Source organism: Triturus cristatus, chromosome 9, assembly GCF_964204655.1.
Source record: "Triturus cristatus chromosome 9, aTriCri1.1, whole genome shotgun sequence".
Classification (NCBI taxonomy): domain Eukaryota; kingdom Metazoa; phylum Chordata; class Amphibia; order Caudata; family Salamandridae; genus Triturus; species Triturus cristatus.
The window spans coordinates 208,854,824-208,879,172 of NC_140592.1; positions in this window are offsets into that span (position 1 = coordinate 208,854,824).

The following is a 24,349-nucleotide window of genomic DNA, read 5'->3' on the forward strand; positions in this document are numbered from 1 at the left end:
GCTTGTGCGGGTCCGGGTGGAGATATGGCACCGCATCCAGCACCAGCGGGGGGACACGTGACATTGGCACAGCCGGGCCTGAATTACAGACGACCACCTCAGCAAGGCAGAGAGTGCTCCAGGTACCAAAGTGGTGGCTGCTGCAGGGGCTGTCAAATATCAGCACAGAGCCCCAGCTTGCATTGGGTTGGGGGCTCCAATGCAAGCAATGAGGTTGGCGGTCGAGGGAGTTCCGATGCCTGGCCCTGTGGCCAGGACCGTTAAACCACCGCACAACAGGCCACAGCGGGATCCCTAGAACAGTTTTCACCAGGAAAAACCAGCAGCAGCAAAATCACCTGGGTGAGAGGTGTACTTAGCAGCAACCAGTAGCGTGGCCGAAAGCACAATAGCATAGGATTATGTAGGATAGGTGAGACGCCTGAAGGTGCTCACCTAGAAGGGGACCATCTTCAGGCCAGGGAAGCTCCTCCCCCATCCAAATGGCATTTGTATAGTCATACATGCACCTCACAAGTCTAATCTTAAAAGTTGCCTTGTGTTTGCACAATGCACATAACGACAACAAACTATCAGAAGGGAAGTCCTCATGCTACTACAAAACAACAAAGAAATGAGTGAGGTGAGCACTTCTGTTATTCAAGAGTGTCTGTCAGACTCACAGTTCCACTGTAAGGGATGTTTGGACTTCAGTTCTGTTCTGTGTTGCCCACCCTGTATACTCTGTGAAGGCTAAAGACACCCCAGAGGATCCAGTAGAAAAGGAGAGTGTGGAAATACACATATCTGTGAAGCACCCTCTCTTAGATATGGCATATGCCCTTCTGATCTGAACAAACCCACAGTATCCATGACACTGTGTATGACCTTTTAGAGTTGGATAACACTCTGCACCTCCATTTGATTGTGACTATAAATGGTTTGCCTGCAACGTATAATATTGTATGTTAGTTTAAAGTTTAACTCATCTGCGTAGTGATGATATATGCATGTAGAACCCAATCGCATAAATACCTTAACTAATATTGCATGCAGTTTATAATACAATCGGAACACCAAATCAAGCATATGATTCAAAGTCTTTTGAAGAAATGGAAGATTTTCACTGCACAGATGAAAGCATCATTTTAGTTTAATGAAATCAGTAATGAAACAATATCACCTTTGAAGAAATGTCCAAGTTCATACACACTAAGATGGTGGATGTGAGAAACTGGTTTATTTTTAGGGGTGGGTAATAAAGCCACTATCTTCGAAGGTCAAAGGTTTCAATAATTTTAACCTGAGCTCAGCTCCTGGTAGTCATACCAGAGATCAGCCAGGCTTAACATAACCAAAATGTGTAAACCATTTGAAAGTGTCGAAACTGTTAAAATGTAAAAAAAAAAAACACAACACAACACAATAAAAATACCACTCCAATAAAAAAAAAGAAAAATAGAGAAAACTGTGATAAGCAAAATGACACCAAAACAACTTAAATTCAGTAAGGGAAACTAGAAATATAACTTTTTAAAGATTTAAGTAACAGTACTGCAAAAAGGCACAAAGTGACAATTGCGGTCATTAGTGGTGGTAAACAAGGACCTAGGCACAATTTGAGACTGACTGTTATAGGGTCCCGATTGGATACAACAGTAGATTTCCCCTGCTAGAAAAAAAGAGCATGAAATGCTGTGTTCCACTTTTCACCCTCTTAAATTCTTAGCAGATGATAGGCACTGCTTAAATCTAGCTTGGTAAAAATTATGCCATTCTGAGCAGTCTCTAGAATATCTCAGATTAGGGTAGTGAGGAAATTCGATTTTCGATCACGATCGTATCGACCGACCATTTTGTGCTCTGCCGCCATTTTGTGTTGCCCTCACTCAGGCAGCACGACGAACGAAGTCTTTTCTGCTTTTCCTGCAATATTGTGTCAAAATAGCCTTGTGCCTCTGTTTACGAAGCTGGTGTTAGAGACGGGCCAAGCACACTAATCCCTGTCTGGTTCCTCTAATCCCTGTCATAACTATCTGTTGGTTCACACTATTCTCTCCTAACTTTATCTTATCTTCTGGCCTTCGCTGTCCTCCGCTCGTATTCTCTTGTTTCACAACTGTCCTCCAGAACACACAAACGTATCTCGCCACCTGCAAGTCAGTTACAGACATGTTAATACCTTAACCTGTGGGAGGGATAGCAAACACCGTTGGAGGAGAGGCTTCTTCGAGTTACTCGATATCCTTGTTTTCCAACCTTTCCTATTGGACACGTTCCGTCTTTACCTTTACCTTATTGGTCCTCTATGTATGTTTTAGGTGTGTTCTTTGTTAATGTATATGTTATCTATGTACTATACAAGATTGTGCGCCACAGAGTGAAGTGGCAGTCTCCTGAGAACATACTGTGTGTACTTCTAGGACAACTGTACTAGCTGCAGCTAATAAAATCTGATCTTTTACGCCGACAGAGTGTCCCCGTGTCTCTGTTAGCTGAAGCAGGAGAACCCAGGAGATTAAGGCGTACCCTGCGCCGCCAGGTCCAAAAAGGTTCTGGTTCTTCAACTGGCGCCCGTCGTTGGGCGGCTTCAGAGGTAGTGGTTCTGCCTGAAGGTCGTGAGGAACCCCGCAAGAAAATTCTGGAGGATTCGCGAGCCACGTCAAGCGACCCCTGTATGTCGAAAGTGGTCCGAAGGTCTTTTGCAGCGCGGTTACTCCTTCCTGACGGCTACTGACGACTGCTGCCCTGACTGCCGCCCTGCCTTGGCCCTCTTTCGATGATGTATGGTAAAGCGAGACGATAGACGGGCCTCTGTTGGTGTGAGAAGACATCTTAGTTAAGTATTGGTGGGTCGCTCCCACATTTGGTTCTTTGGTTCTTTGGTCCTTAGGTTCTTTGGTTCTTTGGTTCTTTGGTTCTTAGGTTCTTAGGTTCTTTGATTCGGGTACTGAAAAATTACCCAATGAGAGAGGTTATCCGGTATGGAGAGAAGAGGTCCCAGCAGCAGGTGCAAATCCAGTTGTTCCTGCTCACTTTCAGCGAATATGGGTACATGTCCCCTGGAAAAGATCTGAAGTTTTGGCTTTTAAACAGTCTCTACCGGATCCACGTAAAAACCCTGCAGGTTCTTATAAAGAATTATCACAAACTGTTGAAGCCTGCATCATGAATTTAGCAGATATCGATATGTTGATGGGGAATGTAGTTCCACAAGCGTTATGGGCTAGGATTCGTAAAGAGAATCATGCCCAAGAATTAGGTGGAAACTGGGATGCTATAATTGCCGCAGATAGAGACCAAGTGGGTGGTGCGAAGCCTGATGCTTTGATTTCAGAGCTCCCTGGTAGGATTATTACATTAATGAAAACGATGATGCCTGCTTTGAGAGTTAACTGGGATAAACTAGCCGCGTGTAAACAGAAGAAAGATGAGAGTGTTTCCGATTTCTTCACTCGTTTTGAGGAGACATTCATTGATCACAGTGGTCAAGACATGACTACGGAGGGTGGACAGCGGTTATTTGTAGATAAGTTCGTATTTAATTTGCTTCACAAACTATCGCATAAGTTGAAAGACTCCGAAAGTTCATGGGCCGTTTCTTCTTCAGCTCAGATATTGGCTACTGCTCAATATTATGAAAATAGAGATAAGGAAGAAAAAGATAAGCAAGAGAAAAAGACTAAAGAATTGAAAACTAAGGTTCTCTTGCAACAGGCTTATCCACCTCGTTATGCTCAGCCCCAGTTTCAACAGCTTCCGCAGTTTCAGAAGGTGTATCAAAAGCCTGAGCCATATATTCTGCGACCTTTGTTAGGTCCTAATCAATGTGCCTATTGTAGAGAGGAAGGTCATTTCAAGAATAGTTATCCGGTTTTATTGCAGTGAAATGGGACACTATCTGCTCCACGAGGTCGTGCTGGCCTCCAGTCAGCAAACAGAGGTAGAGGTCGAGGTATATTGACTCAAGAACAGCGTTCCCTTCCTCCCTCTAGTTCCGTGAACTACTTTGATCGGCAAAACGCTCGGTCTACACAGTATTACAATGAGGATTATTACATCGAAGATGGGAATGAAAGTCTTCATGCTAACTAGGACAGCCATGGACAAAGTAAGGGAGTTGTGTCGATTCCAGTAGATCAGAATGGACCTTATGTTAATGTCACTGCAATGGGTGTTTCAGAGCCATTTCTTTTAGATACTGGTGCGATGAGAAGTTCTATAATTTATTCAAAACTCCCTGGGGCACCTTTGTCTGGCTTAATGAATGTATCTATAGGTTTTTCTGGCGCCCCAGTTCGTAATCTGGTTTCTTGCCCACTGCCTATTTCAATTGGCCCTTATGATTTAGAAGTTCCGCTTCTCTTAACGAATGGTTGCGGTGAGAATCTATTGGGCTTGGATCTATTGAAAAGATTGCATGCAACAATATATTGTTCTCCTTCTGGTGTATATCTCACTTTGGGACAGAAATTGATTTCTCCAATGTACTTGTCTAAAGATCAATTTCCTCCTGAATTGCTCTCTCTTCCTACAACGCTTTGGGCTAGGGGTCCAAATGATGTTGGTTGTCTTGAAATTCCACCTTACATTGTCACTCTGAAGCCCAGTGTTGAATTGCCACGTGTTCCTCAATATAGAATTTCCACTGAAGGTGAAAAAGCGCTTCTGGAAATCATTCATGACTTAATTTGGAAAGATGTGGTTGAGGAAACGAGAGGTAACATATGTAATAGCCCTATTCTCCCTGTTCTTAAACGCACTGATCCTTCTCAACCTCCTGTTTATCGTTTTGTAATTGATCTTCGGGAGGTAAACAAAATTGTTGTACCACAGTTTCCTGTTGTCCCAGATATCACTGCGCTGTTGACGATGATACCTTCTACAGCGGTTTGGTTTTCTGTTATCGATTTGAAAAATGCTTTCTTTAGTATTCCCATTGCCGAAGAAAGTAGGGACATTTTTGGCTTCTCTCTTGGAGGCCGAAGCTTCCGGTTTAAGCGCGCACCTCAAGGCTATTGTGAAAGTCCCTCTATTTACAGTCAAGCTTTGAAATGTCATCTCGATGCTTTTTCTTTGCCGTCTGGTGCTGCTCTCATTCAGTACATGGACGATTTGCTAATCGCTGCTGATTCAGAGGATATATGTAAGAATGTGACGGTTGCATTGTTGTGACACTTATCCGATCTTAATCATAAGGTTTCACCTTCTAAGCTACAATATGTTCGCCAAGAGGTTACCTACTTGGGTCATCTCTTATCCAAGGAGGGAAGATGATTAACCCCAGAACGTATCCAAGCTATTGCACAAATTTCTGTGCCATCCACACAAAGAGAGGTACGTGCCTTTCTGGGCATTACTTCCTATTGTAGGCAGTGGATCCCTAACTTCTCTCTGTTGGCTAAACCTTTGTTGGCACTCACTTTGAAAGATACGCCTCAGCCCCTTCCATGGACTGACGAGTGTCAGAGGAGTTTTACTGGTTTACGTGCTGCTTTGTGTTCCGCCCCTGTACTAGGTACACCTGATTACAGTAAGCCTTTTACGCTCTATGTTCATGAAAGAGAAGGTTGTGCGTTGTCAGTCTTAACGCAGCGATTTGGAGACAAACAGCGGCCATGTGCCTATTTCTCGGCTACGTTGGATCCAGTAGCTAAAGCATTGCCTAGTTGTCTTAAAGCAGCAGCAGCAATTTCTATTCGACAGTCTGCTGGAGTGGTGCTAGATAATACTCTCATTGTTATGGTGCCACATGCAGTGGATACTTTGCTAAACAGAACAAAAACGCAGCATCTTACGAGTGCTCGTTTAACTGGATACGAACTGACGCTTTTGGCTAGTCACGTGCATATCAAACGATGTAATACCTTAAATCCAGCTACTCTGTTGCCTCTTCCAGAAGAGAAAGGTGTTCAGGAGCAACATGATTGTTTCTTTCGTACTGAGGAAGAGACAAAAGGTAGAATTGACTTAACAGATACGCCATTAGTGAATCCGGATGGAACACTATGGGTAGATGGTTCTTGTTTTAAGCTTCCTAATGGAGAGACAACTTCAGCTTATGCTGTTACTACTTTGCATACAGTCGTGGAAACAGCACGCATCAGACATAACTCAGCTCAGGCAGCTGAACTGATAGCCCTAACCAGAGCGTGTGCGTTATCCGAAGGAAAAAGAGTGAACGTGTACACCGACAGTCAATACGCTTTTGGTGTAGCGTTCAATTTTGGACGTTTGTGGAAAGAAAGGGGATTCCTTACTTCCCAGGGCACTAAGATACAACATGGTCAGTTGGTGACTGATCTTCTTGAGTCACTTGCTTTGCCTACCCAAATAGCAATTGTGAAGTGTAGTGCACACAGGAAGATTACTGACAATGTTGGTCGCGGGAATGCATTTGCAGATGAGGTAGCGAAAAGGACAGCTAGAGATGCTACAAGTCACATGTATGTTGCAGGCCCTGCAAATTGGGTCAGAGAAAAAGGAATGTATGAGGATACAGTAGAAAGTGTGAAATCAATTCAAGAAGAGGCTACAGAGAAAGAATTGAGTAGGTGGAAAGAAAGTACAGGAATGTTAGATGAGATGGGATGTTGGGTGGAATTGTCCGAGCACCAACATTGGCTGTTACCAGACGCATATGTACTACCTGTAGTTACTATGCCCATGGTCCAGCCCACCTAAGTGCGAAAGGAATATGCAAGCTTCTGGCTCCAGTATGGCAAAACGAGGGAATACCGAAGTGTGCAGATAATGTAGTGAAACATTGCATTGTTTGCTTAATGTACAATCTGGGAAAGGGAACCCCAACTCCAGCAGGTCACTTTGCTCCTCCGACCTATCCATTTGAGGTGTTGTAAATCGATTACATTCACATGGAACGATGCAACAATCTCAAATATGTTTTAGTGGTGGTATGTGCCTTTTCCCGATGGATAGAGGCTTACCCCCTGAAAGACAATACTGCTGTATCTACAGCCAAAGTACTTTTAAAAGAGTTTTTTCCTAGATTCGGTTTGCCGCGCATTGTCTGGAGTGACAATGGGAGTGAATTTGTGGGCCAAGTCATGCAAAAAGTTTGTGCAGGTCTTGGTATAAAACAGAAGTTCCATGCGGCAAACCATCCACAATCAGCGGGTCTAGTGGAGTGCTATAATGGCACCCTCAAACTCAAGCTTGCTAAAGTACAGGCTAGTACAGGCCTTAGTTGGCCCGATGTCTTACCTTTGGCTCTTCTATCCACCAGAACGGCTGTGCATTCTCGTTTGGGACTTAGCCCATATGAGGTAGTTTTTGGACGCCCAGCTAATATATGGGGAGTCCCTCGCCCTAAAAAGTATTCAGACTTGCCATACCCAATGTTGATTGATTACTTGCATGACCTCACAACTAAATTGCGTGTTTTTCATCAACAGGTTCAGAGCGCTTTGCCAGAGGCCTCCACAGACTCAGGTCATTCCATCCGACCAGGTGACTGGGTTTGTGTGAAGAATTTTCAAAGGACGAGGAATTTGGAGCCTCGCTGGAGGGAGCCTCGTCGGGTCCTTCTAATAACCCGTACAGCAGTGAAGGTCGAAGGAAAGAAAAACTGGATTCACGGCGTGCACTGCAAAAAGGTTCCTTTGCCTTTACCCTTTGATCAGTGGGTCCGCAAGGGTATAAAGGACTCTGAAAACGAGAAGGTTCCACGATTTGTACCCTTTAGTGATGCACGATTGACTGGAACATTGTCGGAAAAAGAAAACGACGACATTCTCCAAGAAGCTGTGCCACCACAAATCCACGAACATTGTTTCAGGATCAGACTGTACCTGATAAGACCCATTATGATTTGAGACCCAGACTGAAGAAGAAAAGTTGAGATTCTCTCTTCTATGTAGTTTCTATCCCGGTTGCAGGGTCACGGTAGGAGTCTTGGTTGTGACCTGAGTAGTGGCAATAGGCCTGCAGGACTTGCAGTGTCATAGGACGGCAGACAATCGTAATCAAGTGATTAAGGAAGATTGCCGTGAGCATCCATTTAGAAGATGGAAACTACATTAGGGGAAAGAGAGAGAAAGAACAAAATGAAGAATAATTATTGTAGAATAGTATACAGTCATTGTAGTATAACTTTATGTGTTTTCATATTATTGTGTATTTTATTGGCGTGTATTGGTTGGATTGTTTATGCTATGCAGCAAAAAGTTGTCCCTTCTTCTATTACTGTGCCTTCTTATTCTACTATCTCTCCGCATCTCTTTCATACACTTCCTCAACATGAACTCGTAAGAAGAATCGAATACTACAATAATTCGTTTATTCAATTATTACACCAACACCAATTAGTAATTAATACAACTGATTGTTGGGTGTGTGGATTAATGCCTCATACCACAGAAAAAGGGATGCCATATTTAGTCCTACCATTCTCTTATGAAGGTTCTGCTTGGGCTTATTTTGTAATTTTCTCTAACGCCTATCAAAGCCGATTTAAACGACCTGTCAGTTCTTATATTGATGGACCAGATTTCAGTCATAGTTCATTGATAAAGGGAATGGTAGCCATGGCTAAAATCATGGAAAATAGCAAAATTGCTATCGATGAGAGGAAAGCATATACAAATTGGAATGTCACTTATTACATTACAAGCCTTAGTGATAAGGTTAAACAAGGAAAATCTCCACCGATTTGGACTATACCTCATCAGGGCAATTTCTGTCTGCAAATAAATGGCCAGTTTGCTGACACCGTACAAAGAAACAGCTGTTCCCACACATACGTCTACTCCTCTCAGAACTCGCCACCGCTAGTACCTTCTCAGGGCACGTATTTTATCTGCTACGATAGGGCTTACACGTGGTTGCCCACTGGTTTTTCTGGTACCTGTTATATAGCTTTCCTTCTTCCTCCTACATACACCGCTTCTTCCAATCATCAGCGAAATAGATATGGCAGAGGAATTATTGATTCCAAAGACACAGCAGGACAAGAAGGAGGAGATTTCCTTAAAGGATTTCTTCCTTTTTGGGGTCCTATGGCAAACAGCAGGAATATGAGGCAACTGGTTCGTGTCGTAGAGACTACCATAGACATCACTGTAGGAGCTTTAAGTAATAATACAGCGGAACTACAGGCGGATCGTCTTATGACCTTACAGAACCGAGTGGCCCTAGATGTTATTCTTGCAGATCGTGGTGGAGTCTGCAAATTGATCAAATCGAGTTGCTGTATTTACATACCTGATGACGCTCCGACACTATACCAGGCCACCTCTAAATTACATATAATCTCTGAGTCAATTCATCAGGACGAAGGAGATTGGTCGTTATTGGGAGGGTTTTGGGGACTACTGTCCAAATGGGGTTGGAAAGTGCTAACATTCCATGGCATAGTTTTAGCCATCGTATTCTCTTGTTGTCTTTGTATGCACTGTGGCCCCGCCATCTGCGACCTTTGTGCTACTATGTGCATTCCAAAACCCAAGGCACAAAGAACAGAGAATATTAGAATGATGCTACAGCAACAGCTTGATGACCTCATGGCCATCGACATCGACTCAGATTAACGTGAGTCTATGTATCTTGAGTTCTGGCAAAAGGAGGGTCTGAGGAAATCCGATTTTCGATCACGATCGTATCGACCCGCCATTTTGTGCTCTGCCGCCATTTTGTGTTGCCCTCACTCAGGCAGCACGACGAACGAAGTCTTTTCTGCTTTTCCTGCAATATTGTGTCAAAATAGCCTTGTGCCTCTGTTTACGAAGCTGGTGTTAGAGAGGGGCCGAGCACACTAATCCCTGTCTGGTTCCTCTAATCCCTGTCTTAAGTATCTGTTGGTTCACACTATTCTCTCCTGACTTTATCTTATCTTCTGGCCTTCGCTGTCCTCCGCTCGTTTTCTCTTGTTTCACAACTGTCCTCCAGAACACACAAACATATCTCGCCACCTGCAAGTCAGTTACAGACATGTTAATACCTTAACCTGTGGGAGGGATAGCAAACACCGTTGGAGGAGAGGCTTCTTCGAGTTACTCGATATCCTTGTTTTCCAACCTTTCCTATTGGACACGTTCCGTCTTTACCTTTACCTTATTGGTCCTCTATGTGGGTTTTAGGTGTGTTCTTTGTTAATGTATATGTTATCTATGTACTATATAAGATTGTGCGCCACGGAGTGAAGTGGCAGTCTCCTGAGAACATACTGTGTGTACTTCTAGGACAACTGTACTAGCTGCAGCTAATAAAATCTGATTTTTTACGCCGACAGAGTGTCCCCGTGTCTCTGTTAGCTGAAGCAGGAAAACCCAGGAGATTAAGGTGTACCCTGCGCCGCCAGGTCCAAAAAGGTTCTGGTTCTTCAGTAGGGGATGGCAGTCCTTTACTGCTACATTATTATTACCTCTCTGTCATCTATGCAGGTCTTAACTCAATAGAATTATTTTTAGGCACAAAAAAGGCACTCCTGTTGGAGACAGAGACTCAGTAGATTGTCATCTAAATTCTCTCTTAATGGTTCCTCCTTTTGTAGGTTCTGATAATGAATACATGCATGTCAAATGGAACAATAGCATCAGGAACTAAATCAGTGTTAAAATCATATGTTCTTAATGGCGGAAGGACTCTAGCAACTGGTTTCATAAACACAGCCTGCAAATCAAGATAACATTTGGGAATGTGTGACAATATTGCTGTTATCTGGGAGGAATAGAGATCTTAAGGAAATAACTAAGGGGTCTATTAGGATGGCGGTCAGAAAATCACTCCAACCACCATGGTAGCGGGAAAACATCGCCCGCTAGGACCGCTGCATAACCGCCGGTCCAATTAGTATGCTCCGCAGTCGAAATCCGACCGTGACGGTACTATCGTGACATTTAACATTGCGGCGGTTGCTGCTGCCAGCAGCACCGCCGCTATGTCCAAAAAAGCATGTCCACCATATCGCTGCACTGCGTGGCAGGCACTGCACAGTGCCTGCCACCTGGTACAGGGACATGTAGGGGGGTACCCACACACCCCCAAACATATTGGGGGCCCGCAATGGGCCCCCAGAGACATTCTCCACATGCCTTTCCATGGCGGTTCCACCGCCACGGAAAGGCTGGCTACCGCCGGCATCATAATCACGCCGGTGGAGCCTAACCCTGTACCGGCCCCATTTTAGCGGTCCAGCTCCGCCCGCCAGGCAAGCGTGCGGACTGCTACCGGCGGACAAGTTGCGGGCTGTAAATCTCACCGCCACGGTCGTCATCGCCATGATAATGAGACCGGTGGTTTTCTGGGTTGTGATCGCGGTCGGATGACCGCTGCCGGCCTGGCGGTTGCCACCTCCGGCCCAGCAGTGGCCATCTGACCGCCATTCTAATAGACCCCAAAGAGATCACTAAAGAAAAGATCAGACATGATGAGAAGCACAAAATTCTGCATTGGTTGTCCAATTAATTTAAGGATTACTGTGACTGAGCCACAAAATATCCTAAAATAATAGGATGATTAGGAGAGGCTACCAAATCAAAAGGACACATTTCTAAATGTGTGCCTATAGATCCATTTAGTGGAACAGCTCTCTCAGTGACTGGAACAGAGCATATAATAGATCTATCTACTGCTGAACCTATATCAGGAGTATCCTTTAGGAGTAATGGAATTTGGTGTTGATTATCCCCAGACTTTTCATAAATAATCTTGTAGCTCCACGGTCTATCACAATGGAGGTCTTAAGACTAGAAGTAGCAGAACAGGAGAAGGTGCCCATAGTAATAGTAAGGAAATATTGACTGTAGCAACATTACTAGTGTTATTGACTATTGATGGGAGTAATAAATTTTATGTATTTGCACTCACCTCACCTCCTAGAGATGGGTATTGGAAGTGCCCTATCTCTTAGGGCAAAATGGGCACATAGGTAGACCATAAACCTTTTGACCACTGTTTAAACATCAACCCTGTTCCCTAAGTCTTTTTCATTCTTCATCAGACAGAGGTCCGCTAACTGAATCTAACTGCATAGGTATTTTTAAGGATTACTTCTGCAGTCCTAGTAACTGAATGTTTCAACAACGTAGGGCATGAACAGTGCCCATGCCTCGTCTCAGCCTTTCTCTGGGTGATATGATGTTTTATCTGTAAACAAATTTCCATTGACCTATGATATTTATTTAAACTGTGTAAAGTATGTGAGTAAATCCAAGGAGCCCTGATGGAAATCCAGGACAAACTCTTCTCTGGAATATTGTGGTTCAGAGTGATCAAACATTTTCTTGAAAAATTCTAAAAATGCAAGATAGTTATCTAGTATTTCATCTTTGGGAACTGCCACTGTCATCACTCAAGTCAAGGCATTTACCCAAAGGTTACTAATCAAACATTCAACCTTGGACCTATCAGTACTAAACTGATAGGGTTGAAAAGTGAATTGTATTGTGCATGAATTAAAAAATACCTTAGCTATTTCGGGCACCCATCATAGTTGGTTTCCTTTATCACAACTAGAGGAGGGTTTGGCATAATTTGACCCCTCTTCTTTGGCATTAAGCATCATACTCTTCTGTCAAAGATTGAACTCTATGACTGAGAAATTGAGCAGATGTCAGTAAATTCTCCATTTGGTCCACACTGGCGTCAAATCACACTTGCAACCTTTGGCATCTTATCCTGTTAATGGCAGTACATACTTCTTATGCCTTTTTCTTCTTGAGATAGGGATGATAAGGGCCACTCTCCTCAGAAGGCAAAATGGCAGCCACAACGTAGAGGTATCTAATAGAGTAAAAGCAAACAAGTTGCAGACAAAAACTCTCAAAAACAGTTCAACCAAAATAGAAAAAAAACATGCGAAATCCTCACTTAAGAATCCCAACTAGAATTCAGAGGAAAAGAGGTAATGAGGTGCAGTGAAAAATGTGACAAAGACAGCTCCTCAAATGTTGAGAGGCATGGAGGATTAGACTTCAAGCCCTAATATAGGTAATCAGTGCTGACACCTCTTCTAATGACTCAGGGAACAGAATATTGCCACCCTGTATTAGTAAGATACATAGAATAATATTATACTTCCTGTTAGTAAGATTTATGTTGTTTTGTCTTTCAACCACTAAATGTCTCAGGCTTTTAAAAAAACAGCTGTGAAGCAATTTCCCTTTTTTCCCTTGTTCAAAGAAGTATTTGCTTTTGTATGTGATTTATAAAGCGCCGGAATCGCCCCTGAAGGAGTATCTATGCGCTGCAGAAAAAGGCAAAAGACGGGTAAGAATAATCAGTAACGGAATAGTTTGGTCTTGAGGAGTTTCCTGAAGCAGAGGAGATTGGAGAACTTACGCAGTTCCATGGGCAATGGATTCCAATATTTTGTAGCTAGATAGGAAAAGGTTTTGCCTCCAGTTCGTAGTTTCCTATAGCGGGGGACAGCAAGCAGCCCTTTACCCTCTGAACGAAGCAATCTGCCCGGGAGGTAGAAATTAAGTTTTTCTGCCAGGTAGCTCAGACTACCACCATAGAGTGCTTTGTGGGCTAGGCAGCAAATTTTAAACTTAATTCTCTGGCAGATTGGAAGCCAGTGAAGCTGACTCAGCTAAGGCCGGGAAGAAGTTTGAGGAAGCATATTAAGAGCCAGAAGCGCAGCAACATTTGGAATCATCTGCATTCTACTTAGAAGGGATTCATTGGCCGATGCTAAGAAAGCGTTACAGTAATCGAGCCGGCTAATGACCAGGGCTTGGATCAGGGTTCTGCGGACTGATAAGGGAAGCAACTGGGACATTCTATGAAGAAGGCTCAGAGTGTGGTAGCAGGAGCCTGAGGTGGCCATGACTTGGTCTCTCATACATAGAGAGTTGTCCAGTCGGACCTCTTGGATTTTAGCCATAGTCTTCGGGATAGGGGCAGGACCTAGCGTGGCAGGCCACCAGTTTGGAGACCAAATCGTTTGGGCAGTGCCAAATAGCAAGATCTCAGTTTTGGCAGCATTCAGCTGGAGAAAATTATCTCTCATCCACTCAGATATTGCTTGCATGCCCTCAGCAAAGAGATGTTTGGGTGAGTCTATGTCATTATCGAATAATAGGAGTAATTGGATGTCATCTGCGTAGGAATAGGGAGTGAATCCATGTTCTCTAATAAATTTTGCAAGGGGGGCCACATACACATTAAACAGGGTGAGGCTAAGGCAAGAGCCCTGTGGTACCACCTTAGTAAGCTTCAGGGTATGAAAACGAAAGGGGCCCAGGTTGATCATTTGAGTGTGCTGGTCCAGAAAGCTAGCAAGCCACTTTAATGCCTGTCCATGCATACCTGTCTCTCTCAGTAGGTGAATAAGCTTCTGGTGAGAGACTGTATCAAAGTCAGCTGTCAAATCCAGCAAAACCAGCAGCACTGCCTTGTTGTTATCCAGTGCCAGTTTGATGTAGTGTGTAACACAGATGAGGGTGGTTCCAGTAGAGTGGGAAGGTCTGAAACCAGACTGGAAAGGATCAAGCATGCCTTGAGATTCAAGATATCCCATCAGCTGGCTGTTGATATCCCCTTCCACCAGTTTGCTCATGATGGGAAGGAACGAAATAGGGTGATAATTAGCCAACACATCAGCGGGTACCTGTGCTTTTTTCCTAATCGGTAGCACTGCCTCCCATTCAAGTGGGAGTGCCCCTTCACTCAGTGTGGCTTCAAGATGTAAGAATGTCACGTACAGGTAAGTGTAACACTTTTCCACAAAAGTATTGTGTTTGTTAACAGTTTTTATAGGATCCATGGATCTCGCTGCTAAAGGCAACTGAGCTGGGTCTGCAAAAACTCATAGTTTCTGTTCAACAAGGCATAACGGAACACATTGATAATGAGCCTGTTGCATACACATTTCAAAGATAGTCCTGGTTTCAATTTGAAGTATGTTGTTCTCCTTCTCAATATTTTGTGGATGTAGTAGAGAAATAAATATACATGGTTCAGTGGGTGTCCTCCGTCTCATGCAAGGGAAACACAGTAGTTATAAAAGGGTGCAAATAAGTTGGGGATCAGGAAGAAAGGTACTTAAAGAAATAGGACATCTTCCACCGAATGGATGGAAAGGCCATTCTAATCCTTTCACCATGGATATAACTTTACATCAGTTATCCTATATGGGTAACACTTTGTATGCAAAAGAACAAGTCACACTCATTTTTTATCCTCAACATGATATATAGGAAACACTGTCCGGTGCATGGAGCACACACCCAACAAAAAGCTGGTGACCTGGTGCATGGTCATCATTATGGATTGAACGTTGCTGCTACTTGGGATCAAGGAGACGTGTCAGTCCTCAGATAAGTTGGTATAGAAGTGTATGATTATTAAATCTGCATCACAAATCATTTGAACACAACTGAGGCATACAGGATAACCTTGAGAGTGGGCAGTATGAAGAATTGGAGTCCATGGAGTAGGGTGTTCCCACAATTCAGGTTTAAGAATATGAGGGCTTGAACATCAGTTCTAAAGTTGTGTTCTGGAAGAAATGGTTTAAAGTTCTTTAGGCAAGAGCGCTCGTATCAGGCCATTTTTGTTTTTGAGGTTGGTGTTCAAGAAGAATCCAAGTGACTTGGCATTTAGTGGACTTTTGGGTTCAAATTAATCAATTTCTATGTCATTGTACCAGGTTTATGATATTTCCTACCTACTGTTCTTGTCAAATAACAAACATTCTGGATATCCAGGGCAGGATGAGACGCTGGCAGTGCTTTAGGCATTGGATATCTGGGGCAGAAGAGTTGTATTTTATTTGGCATATTGGTGAATTTTGATGCTGTTATCTGTATCACCATAGTTCAAGAGTAAAGGTGGTCAGTGTAGGAGGGAATTGTTTTAATTTAGCATAGATGGATTCCTCACCTATCTCTGTCATTGAGAACGGTTCACTGCTATCCAATATAGCAGTGAATTCTGAAAATATATTATTTACTTTAGTGCAAATAAAGTCAGTGTACTGCTCGATTTTCCCGGCCTTCCGGTGTTGCAGAGCAATCCATATGACTTCAGTCTCTTTCCATCCGAGTCTAAGGACTGGAGTAGTGAGTAGGGCCTATCTATTAGACATTTGTGACACCATCCCGTTCTCCTACCCTTAGCTCAGGGCCTACACACATAGCCTAGGGGATAGATTCGTTAGCCTTGAGGATAATTTGCCCTATAGTGAGGTTGTTTCATGGAGCTGTGTTGAATTCAGGCCTGGTAGGCCTCAAACGGGAGAGACTCCATCTTTCTTTCTGCTCCGGCAGCCCGGGACCTTTCCAGAGGGAGGGGGATGTTTTAGTTATGAGGTGTTATTCGCTCGGAGAGAACCGGTTCAGGCCGGCCCTTATCGAAGGATTGTATTTTTCTTCATGCCGAAGACACTACATCAGGCCGGCCGGCTGGGAAAGTGTCCTTGGTACGGGGAGGTACAGGAATTTGGTGGGCGGCAGGTTTCGAGCTGGAAATTTCCATGAGGGAATGCACTTCTATATTAGTGAAAGTCTGAGTGAGATAAGGGCACTTGCTTCTAGACCATAGGCGGCATCTGGCCGTTAGCAGAAGAGCTATTACTTATTCCAGGGAAGACTGATGATGAACTTGAATCCAAAGAGGAGAGAGTAGCCGATAAGGACGAGGTTCCAGTGACTCGGAGAGGGAGAAGGGAGCAGACCCACAACTGCAGAGGGGTGACTTCCAGGCTAAGCCGAGGCATAGACGAGAAGGGAACCTAGATGACCATTGAGTACAGGCGACGTACCCTCAAGGTGAAGTCGATCCCTTTTTCTTTGAAGTGTATAACTTAATCTTTTACTTTCCTTGCAGGTTATATATGTATGATGTGTTCCGTGAATGTGCATGTGGCATTTAAATAAAGTATTTAGCTTATTGTACGTTAGCATGTGTTGTGTACTTTTGTATAGGAGGATAGCCTATTCTTTAGTCAGAGTTGCCTTAAAATGAACAGAGGTTAATCCTGGTCAGGTAAGTGGTAACTGGATGAGGGGGAAAACAAGCCCCTCGAACTAGAGAACAGGTTGTGCTCAACTAATAGTCTTTGTGTGATCTGATATATAGTCCCAATTCCCCTGTCGTGTACTAATAGGATGAGCTCGTGCTAAGGCTGCCGTGTAGGTAGGAGATTCTGGGTCTGACTGAGGCCGCGAGATCGTGTGTGTGTCGCTGCCGAATGGGTAGGAGATTCTGGACCTGACCCAGGTCGCGAGACTTTGTGTGTTGCTACCGAATGGGTAGGAGATTCTGGGTCTGACTGAGGCCGCGAGATCGTGAGTGTGTCGCTGCCGAATGGGTAGGAGATTCTGGACCTGACCCAGGTCGCGAGACTTTGTGTGTTGCTACCGGATGGGTAGGAGATTCTGGGTCTGACTGAGGCCGCGAGATCGTGAGTGTGTCGCTGCCGAATGGGTAGGAGATTCTGGACCTGACCCAGGTCGCGAGACTTTGTGTGTTGCTGCCGAATGGGTAGGAGATTCTGGACCTGACTGAGGTCGCGAGATCGTGTGTGTCGCTGCCGAATGGGTAGGAGATTCTGGACCTGACTGAGGTCGCGAGATCGTGTGTGTGTCGCTGCCGAATGGGTAGGAGATTCTGGGTCTGCCTAAGGCCGCGAGACTGTGGTTGCTGAGATTGCGAGGCTGTGAGGTCTTGATATATATATATATATATATATAATAGGAATTCCCTGTCCTTAGGTGGTACGTATATATGTGGTTATTTGGGTGTAAAAAGACCCTAGGGAGGGGGTAACGTTCTGTTTTGGGTCAGAAGGGCTCTGTAAAGCGGGTTCCACCCGATCCGAAAACCCAAGCAGAACATTTGGCGTCACGAACTGTTTACGTAACCTGTGTGCGTTGTGGTTGTCTTGTGTTTGCTTTCGGCGTGTGCGTGATTTTCTTTTTTTTTTTTTTGTATATTTGCGTGTATACTTTTTCTTTCTCTTTCTTTCTCTCTTCCTTTCTTTTCTCTGCGTTTCTTTTCCTTTCTTTTTCGCGATGTTTTCTAGGAAATCGAAATCTACTCTTAAATTGTCCGTTGATATTCCCGGATGGGATTCAACGCCTTATGGTGCCTTGGCCCGAGAGTGGGCTGATTCTACTGGTCTGAGTGAAAATTGGAATTCTTCTTTGGAGTCGGCGGAACCGGCTGACGTGATTACTTGTTTGCAGACGGCACCTGTCTTGAAGGGTGAGGAGGTTCCCGCTTTGGGGCGCAGAGGTTGGGTTATTCTGTCTGCGTATCGGATTCTGCATGAGAGGTTGCTGAAATTGCAGGTCTCTTTTAAGGATGCGGAATCACACCTTGTTGAGATTCAGAATTCTAACACTTTATTGCGGTGTCAAAATAAGTTGCTTTCCGACAAACTTGACACTTACCAAACGGTTGCCGAAAGGGCGGCTGTGCGGATTGCTCGTTATAAGTACAAGAACAGGCGTGGTCGTGTTTCGTCGCGTAAAGTGCGTCTGGTCGTGGCGAAAGCTGGACTGGATTGGAATCCTGATGAATGGGATGGTAATATCTGGGACTCGACTACGTCTTGTTCCTCGGGTGAGGAATGTGCTATGCATGAGCTTTCTCGTTCCCGTCCTGAAAGTAAGTCTACTTCTCGCACCTCGGATGGTGCACCCCGTGATTGCGCTCGTTCTTCGGGCGGGATTGATACTTTTCACACTGACTGTCCCTCTACTTGTACTGCTCGGGCTCCTTGTGATGCTCGTCCCGTTGTTTCTGCGCACCCAGTTTTTCGTCGGAAGTTGCAGCAGTCTCCCAATGCTCCGCAGGGTATTTCTTTGGATTGTTTGGAAGATTTTACCCAGCAAGAAATTAGTGATATTTTGCAACGCTTTCGGCAGCGGACTGGTGAGGCTTTGCTCACGTGGATGGTGCGCCTTTATGAACTAGGCGCTGCTGGTATTATGTTGGATACTGGCGATTGTTTGAAGTTTTGTTCTTTGAGTTTGGATTCTACTGTGCAAGATCATTTTCGTAACTATAATGGTGGTGGTCAAATTTCTTTGCTCCAATTGGCGACTGAAGGTTGCAATTTGAAGTATCCTACTGAATCTGACTGGCCTGTCAATGACAAGCCGTGGTATACCTTGCGTGATGCTGCGCAACGTCTTAAGGAGGAAGTGATGAAAACGGCTATTTTTCTGGGCACTGCTGACAGGTTGCTTGATGGGTTGTTGACTTCTTCGGTGCGGAATCGTATCATTCGCTCTTCTCCTGTTGCCTACAAGCAGGTCATGATGACTTTGTTGATTAACCAGACTGGTAATGTACTATCTACGGTGTTGGAGTCGGTACGCCAACTCGGTGAGTTGGGTGAGTGGTTTAAACCTGAACGTCAGTCCCGGTCTGACACTCGTACTCCTGGTGAATATAAATTTACTAGACGTGATATCTTTACTGGTCTTTTGGCTGATGGTGTGCGTCGGGAGGATATTGATGGTGAGACTACTGCTCGTTTGTGGGAAATGTTTCGCAAACGGGGCTTGGACCGGAAGGAGGGTGCCCGGCGTGTTCGGACGACTGAGTGTGATCGTGGTTGTTCTGATGGTAGCGGTGATGATGATCGCCGTGGGCGCTTTGATCGTCGTGATGATCGGCGTCCTGTACGTGATCTGTCCCCTCGTCGAGAGCGGGACAGGGAGAGAGAGGGGGAAAAGGAAAGGGGGAGAAATGATCATGCTTACAGCAGACGTAGAGATGATAGGGATCAATCCCCTGAATTGAGACGGAGGGAGGATCGATACAGTTTGGCCGATCGAAACTCGCAGTGCAATGTAGAGGACAGGAATCCATTTCGTAATAGAGATGGATATGAACAGGAGGTACCGATACCTAAGAAACGTGAGAGTCTTTATCCTGATTTGTCCTGGTACACAGAATGCAGTAAGAATGACTAGGAAATAGGTCAAGCTCCGGTACACAGATGGGCTCACAGAGATAATAGACCCTATGTAGATATTGATATTTTTTGGAGACATCGTAATATCCAAAGGGCCCGAGCATTAGTTGATACAGGAGCGGAGGCCACTCTTATTCATGGAAAATCAAAGAAATTTACAGGGCAGCCTTTCACTATTACCGGATTAGGAGGAAAGGAAACCCCTGCAGTTCAAACTTTGCTTGAAATGAGAATAGGTAGAATCCCTAGAAAGGAATATTCTGTATTAGTGGTGCCACTTCTAGAATTCATAATTGGAATTGATATTTTGAAGGGAATGACATTACATCTTGATGATGGGTGTTACCAATTTGGAACGACGCATTATATCTCGTCCAGACCTATACGGGTTGGTCGTTTAAGGATGCCCCCCATACAAGTTCCCCAGGCGACCAAAGTGGTTTGTCAGAAGCAGTATCGTATTCCGGGTGGTCATGAAGAGATTAGTACCACCATTCAGGAGTTGGTTGATGCAGGCGTTATAACTCCAGTTACTTCTGCTTGGAATAATCCTGTTTGGCCGGTGCGTAAAAGTGATAATTCTTGGCGCATGACTGTTGATTATCGAGAATTGAACAAACACACGCCCTCTTTGACTGCTGCAGTACCGGATGTTATCACCCTGATTGAAAGAATCCAAACACATCCAGGTACATGGTATGCGTCCATCGATATTGCTAATGCTTTCTTTTCTATTCCAATTGCCCCTGAGTGTCAGGAACAGTTCAGTTTTACGTGGAATGGGCGTCAGATGACGTTCAGAAGTCTTCCTCAGGGCTATGTGCATAGTCCTACGATTTGTCACCGGCTGGTGGCAGAACACTTGATTGAGGTACCAGTTCATCCCAAAATCCAGATATGTCATTATATTGATGATGTTTTGATCCAAGGCGAAACACAAGAGGATGTTCAGACACAATTAGATAGAATCATTGAGTGTCTGCGTGGGAAAGGTTGGGAGATCAACCCGGACAAATTACAAGGTCCGTCTCAAGCTGTAAAATTTTTAGGTATTAATTGGCATGAGGGACACCGCGAGGTGATCCCTCAAGTTAAACAGAAAATTCTTGATTTTTCGGTTCCGAGGAATAGGAAGGAAGCCCAAAGATTCATTGGTTTATTCGGTTTTTGGCGCCAGCATATTCCTCATTTGAGTCAAATATTGGCCCCGTTGTACCGTGTTACACGTAAAAAGAATGCATTTGAATGGGGTAAGCAACAACAAGATGCATTTAGTCTAGCAAAAGAGGCAATTCAACATGCTATGGATCTTTGGCCTGTACGTGATGGTGATGTGGATTTGAATGTGTCTGTGCAAGGCCCTTATGCAAACTGGAGTCTGTGGCAGAAACAAGGCAGGTGCAAAGTACCATTAGGGTTTTGGACCAAAAAGCTACCTGATGCTGGTGAGCGTTATACACCCTTTGAGAAACAGCTACTTGCTTGTTATTGGGCTTTGGTGGATACCGAGCAATTAACATTGGGACATGACATATTCTTGCGTCCTGAAATTCCTATTATGCAGTGGGTTTTGAGTTCACCAAAAACTCATCGAATTGGGCATGCTCAGGAGGCGAGTGTGATTAAATGGAAATGGTACATACAAGACAGGGCACGTGTGGGTCCGAAAGGAGTTGCGTCTTTACATGAGCAAGTGGCGCAAGCACCATCGACTGAGACTGAGAGTGAGTGTTCTGTACCTTTAGAACAGGAGTCTCCTGTCAAGTGGGGTAAACCTTTTGATGATTTGTCCGTCGAGGACAGGAACCATGTGTGGTTCACAGATGGGTCAGCAAAATTTATTGGAACTACACGGCACTGGAAGGCGGTGTCTTATAATCCGATCACACAGAAACTGTTGAGCACAACTGGTGAAGGGAAGAGTAGTCAGTTCGCAGAGCTCTATGCCGTTTATCAAGTTTTGAAACAGGAGTTACCTGGTGTATGCCATATTTTCACCGACTCCTGGTCCACTGCCAATGGACTGGCCGTTTGGTTACCGACCTGGCATTCCCATAATTGGAGGTTACACTCCAAAGAGTTATGGGGGAAAGAGTTATGGCAAGAGATTTGGGAAATGCTCCCACAGAGTACTGTTACCATCTTCCATGTGGATGCTCACACCCCCATAGATTCTCTTGACAAATTTTTTCATAACATTGCAGATGAGAAATCTAAAATTGCTGAGGCAGTGGTGGACAGACAAGATCCTGATATTGCGGGATTGGCGAAATGGGCACACCAGAAGGCAGGACACTTTGGAGAGAAGGCCACTAGCAGGTGGGCTGCTGATAGAGGAATTTATATTCCCCTGGACCTAATCAAAAATGTTATTCTACATTGTCCCGTCTGTCAGCATATCAGACAGCGTAAAGTACCCCAAATTGTTAGAGGTCATTTACATCGCGGGAAATTGCCCGCTCAAATCTGGCAGATTGATTACATCGGACCCCTTCCCATGAGCAGAAATTGTCAATATGTTTGCACAATTGTCGATACATATAGTGGTTTGCTGGTAGCTTTTCCATGTAAGCAAGCCACCCAATTGAATACCATTAAAACATTAGAATTGATTATGATGTATTATGGTGTGCCATTCCAAATTCAATCTGATAATGCATCCCATTTTCGTGGAAGATTGGTACAGGAATTCTGTGTGGAAAACAATATTGAGTGGATCTTTCATATACCTTACTACCCGCAGGCCTCGGGCCTGGTGGAGAGATTGAATGGCCTGTTAAAGGATCAGCTACGCAAATTAACAGATGACAAGTATAAAAATTGGCGAGACTTTTTACCCCAAGCACTATTAATCCTGAATAATCGTCCTTTTTTAAATGCTGAATCTCCACTTATGCGTTTGTTCCCCCCAAAGGTTGAGACTATGCCTAATGTAATTAATGAAACTGTGATGTATTGGGAAATTACTTCCGGAGCTCTGGCTCCATGCAGAGCGACCCCAGGGTCGGCAGGCTTAGATTTGCATGCTATGGATGACACCGTTCTGGAAAGCAAAAATCGGGTCATCATTGCTACCGGTGTTGGTATTCATATACCACCGGGGAATTTTGGATTGATCGCCCCTAGATCGGGGCTGGCTGTAAAAGGCATCCAGGTACTTGGAGGGGTAATTGACAGCGACTATCAGGGAGAGATTAAGGTACTTCTGCTAAATAGCAGTGAGAATGACTTGCTGATACACCGCACCGACCGAGTGGCTCAATTACTCATTATGCCTGTTTTCAGTGGTGAAATAATGAAAGGCACTGCCCCAACTTTGCTAACTGTACGAGGCCAGAAAGGCTTTGGCTCTACGGATAACCCTGGAGCCAAGATTTGGGTGCAATCGCCTAAGAATCCCCCTGAACAAGCAGAGGTTATTGCCACCGGTCAGGATAATACCATTTTGGTTATGAGGCCAGGGAAAGATAGCTGGGAAGCTGTCCCAGCTGATAAATGTTATTTACGAGAATGATTAATGCCTGTGTTTGGTTCTTTTTCAGATCATTCTTTGGATTGTTGCTGCAGGATGTGTCGGTACTGGACACCGTTCGGTCTACTTCGGAGAGAGAGAAGGGATCCCATTAACCCGGGATGAATTGGGAACCAGAGTGTTGCGTTCCTTCAATGCGTGGGACTCGTCATCGAACTTTTGGACACTGCTGGCGAAAAGAGTAACTGATGCCCCTCACTTCTGTTTGACACCGATGAGATCTGTGCACGATATCTTAGCGACGTGCCTAGTTGCTGTCCCCGCCTCGCTGGAGACGTTAATAAGCATCTTTAACGTTTCAAAGGCTCGTCCGAATATTATTCTGGGTGATTTTGCTACCCATGCATATTGTCCTCTATGTACTGAACTGCCGAATGAGCAACTTCCCATCCAATCCCAAATAACTACGTATAACATTACACAAGGTGATCTATGCTTTTTCCTCACATGTAATCCTAATGCAATTTCTGAATGTCTACGTCTCAAGTTAAGAGGCGCCACTGTTCTCACATCTCATGAACGAACTCTGTGTTTCCAGAGGACACCGACCACATGTGCTTCAGTCCAGAACAATATGACTTGCAATAGTTTGGTAGTTACTCCCAGTCACTATCGTGCAATATTGCTACCTGCCGGATGGCTTTTCTCATGTGGTAATACTTCCTGGCCCTATGTCCCTGCGAACATTTCCGGAGGCCCGTGTGCCATTACTAGACTCAGTTTACTTATGTTCTCATCACATCCAAATGCCAACTCTCGTGTGCTCCGAGATACAACTACGTTACAGGAGGATTGTGACTCATCTTTGCATTTATATTCCAAGTCTGAATACCTTAGTCTAGCTGTTTCAATTATTGGTGTCCCTGCTTTGGCGGTTTATAATGCTAAATCCATTGGGAAAATGGCTTGCTGGATGGTCAAATCTATTAATCATACTTCTACAG